This window comes from Taudactylus pleione, unplaced genomic scaffold (assembly GCF_031769625.1).
Source record: "Taudactylus pleione unplaced genomic scaffold, aTauple2 ptg001495l, whole genome shotgun sequence".
Taxonomy (NCBI): Eukaryota; Metazoa; Chordata; class Amphibia; order Anura; family Myobatrachidae; genus Taudactylus; species Taudactylus pleione.
In genome coordinates this window covers 332557-336431 of record NW_028285893.1, presented here as the reverse complement: position 1 = coordinate 336431, position 3875 = coordinate 332557, and positions in this window count along the sequence as shown.

The window sequence follows — 3875 nt, the reverse complement described above, 5'->3', positions numbered from 1 at the left end:
CATAGTGTATTGTGTGTGATAATTCCAGCATATACAGGATCAGTGATCACAGTAACCCATTATATGTGTCATACATAGTGTATTGTGTGTCATAATTCCAGCATATACAGGACCAGCGATCACAGTAACCCATTATATGTGTCATACATAGTGTATTGTGTGTCATAATTCCAGCATATACAGGACCAGTGATCACAGTAACCCATTATATGTGTCATACATAGTGTATTGTGTGTCATAATTCCAGCATATACAGGACCAGTGATCACAGTAACCATTATATGTGTCATACATAGTGTATTGTGTGTCATAATTACAGCATATACAGGACCAGTGATCACAGTAACCCGTTATATGTGTCATACATAGTGTATTGTGTGTCATAATTACAGCATATACAGGACCAGCGATCACAGTAACCCATTATATGTGTCATACATAGTGTATGGTGTGTCATAATTCCAGCATATACAGGACCAATGATCACAGTAACCCATTATATGTATCATACATAGTGTATTGTGTGTCATAATTCCAGCATATACAGGACCAGTGATCACAGTAACCCATTATATGTGTCATACATAGTGTATTGTGTGTCATAATTCCAGCATATACAGGACCAGCGATCACAGTAACCTATTATATGTGTCATACATAGTGTATTATGTGTCATAATTCCAGCATATACAGCACCAGCGATCACAGTAACCCATTAGATGTGTCATACATAGTGTATTGTGTGTCATAATTACAGCATATACAGGACCAGCGATCACAGTAACCCATTATATGTGTCATACATAGTGTATTGTGTGTCATAATTACAGCATATACAGGACCAGTGATCACAGTAACCCATTATATGTGTCATACATAGTGTATTGTGTGTCATAATTCCAGCATATACAGGACTAGCGATCACAGTAACCCATTATATGTGTCATACAAAGTGTATTGTGTGTGATAATTCCAGCATATACAGGATCAGTGATCACAGTAACCCATTATATGTGTCATACATAGTGTATTGTGTGTCATAATTCCAGCATATACAGGACCAGCGATCACAGTAACCCATTATATGTGTCATACATAGTGTATTGTGTGTCATAATTCCAGCATATACAGGACCAGTGATCACAGTAACCCATTATATGTGTCATACATAGTGTATTGTGTGTCATAATTCCAGCATATACAGGACCAGTGATCACAGTAACCATTATATGTGTCATACATAGTGTATTGTGTGTCATAATTACAGAATATACAGGACCAGTGATCACAGTAACCCGTTATATGTGTCATACATAGTGTATTGTGTGTCATAATTACAGCATATACAGGACCAGCGATCACAGTAACCCATTATATGTGTCATACATAGTGTATGGTGTGTCATAATTCCAGCATATACAGGACCAATGATCACAGTAACCCATTATATGTATCATACATAGTGTATTGTGTGTCAAAATTCCAGCATATACAGGACCAGTGATCACAGTAACCCATTATATGTGTCATACATAGTGTATTGTGTGCCATAATTCCAGCATATACAGGACCAGCGATCACAGTAACCCATTATATGTGTCATACATAGTGTATTGTGTGTCATAATTCCAGCATATACAGGACCAGCGATCACAGTAACCTATTATATGTGTCATACATAGTGTATTATGTGTCATAATTCCAGCATATACAGCACCAGCGATCACAGTAACCCATTAGATGTGTCATACATAGTGTATTGTGTGTCATAATTACAGCATATACAGGACCAGCGATCACAGTAACCCATTATATGTGTCATACATAGTGTATGGTGTGTCATAATTCCAGCATATACAGGACCAATGATCACAGTAACCCATTATATGTATCATACATAGTGTATTGTGTGTCATAATTCCAGCATATACAGGACCAGTGATCACAGTAACCCATTATATGTGTCATACATAGTGTATTGTGTGCCATAATTCCAGCATATACAGGACCAGCGATCACAGTAACCCATTATATGTGTCATACATAGTGTATTGTGTGTCATAATTCCAGCATATACAGGACCAGCGATCACAGTAAGCCATTATATGTGTCATACATAGTGTATTGTGTGTCATAATTACAGCATATACAGGACTAGCGATCACAGTAACCCATTATATGTGTCATACATAGTGTATTGTGTGTGATAATTCCAGCATATACAGGATCAGTGATCACAGTAACCCATTATATGTGTCATACATAGTGTATTGTGTGTCATAATTCCAGCATATACAGGACCAGCGATCACAGTAACCCATTATATGTGTCATACATAGTGTATTGTGTGTCATAATTACAGCATATACAGGACCAGTGATCACAGTAACCCATTATATGTGTCATACATAGTGTATTGTGTGTCATAATTCCAGCATATACAGGACTAGCGATCACAGTAACCCATTATATGTGTCATACATAGTGTATTGTGTGTGATAATTCCAGCATATACAGGATCAGTGATCACAGTAACCCATTATATGTGTCATACATAGTGTATTGTGTGTCATAATTCCAGCATATACAGGACCAGCGATCACAGTAACCCATTATATGTGTCATACATAGTGTATTGTGTGTCATAATTACAGCATATACAGGACCAGTGATCACAGTAACCCATTATATGTGTCATACATAGTGTATTGTGTGCCATAATTCCAGCATATACAGGACCAGCGATCACAGTAACCCATTATATGTGTCATACATAGTGTATTGTGTGTCATAATTCCAGCATATACAGGACCAGTGATCACAGTAACCCATTATATGTGTCATACATAGTGTATTGTGTGCCATAATTCCAGCATATACAGGACCAGCGATCACAGTAACCCATTATATGTGTCATACATAGTGTATTGTGTGTCATAATTCCAGCATATACAGGACCAGCGATCACAGTAAGCCATTATATGTGTCATACATAGTGTATTGTGTGTCATAATTACAGCATATACAGGACCAGTGATCACAGTAACCCATTATATGTGTCATACATAGTGTATTGTGTGTCATAATTCCAGCATATACAGGACTAGCGATCACAGTAACCCATTATATGTGTCATACATAGTGTATTGTGTGTGATAATTCCAGCATATACAGGATCAGTGATCACAGTAACCCATTATATGTGTCATACATAGTGTATTGTGTGTCATAATTCCAGCATATACAGGACCAGCGATCACAGTAACCCATTATATGTGTCATACATAGTGTATTGTGTGTCATAATTCCAGCATATACAGGACCAGTGATCACAGTAACCCATTATATGTGTCATACATAGTGTATTGTGTGTCATAATTCCAGCATATACAGGACCAGTGATCACAGTAACCATTATATGTGTCATACATAGTGTATTGTGTGTCATAATTACAGCATATACAGGACCAGTGATCACAGTAACCCGTTATATGTGTCATACATAGTGTATTGTGTGTCATAATTACAGCATATACAGGACCAGCGATCACAGTAACCCATTATATGTGTCATACATAGTGTATGGTGTGTCATAATTCCAGCATATACAGGACCAATGATCACAGTAACCCATTATATGTATCATACATAGTGTATTGTGTGTCATAATTCCAGCATATACAGGACCAGTGATCACAGTAACCCATTATATGTGTCATACATAGTGTATTGTGTGCCATAATTCCAGCATATACAGGACCAGCGATCACAGTAACCCATTATATGTGTCATACATAGTGTATTGTGTGTCATAATTCCAGCATATACAGGACCAGCGATCACAGTAACCTATTATATGTGTCATACATAGTGTA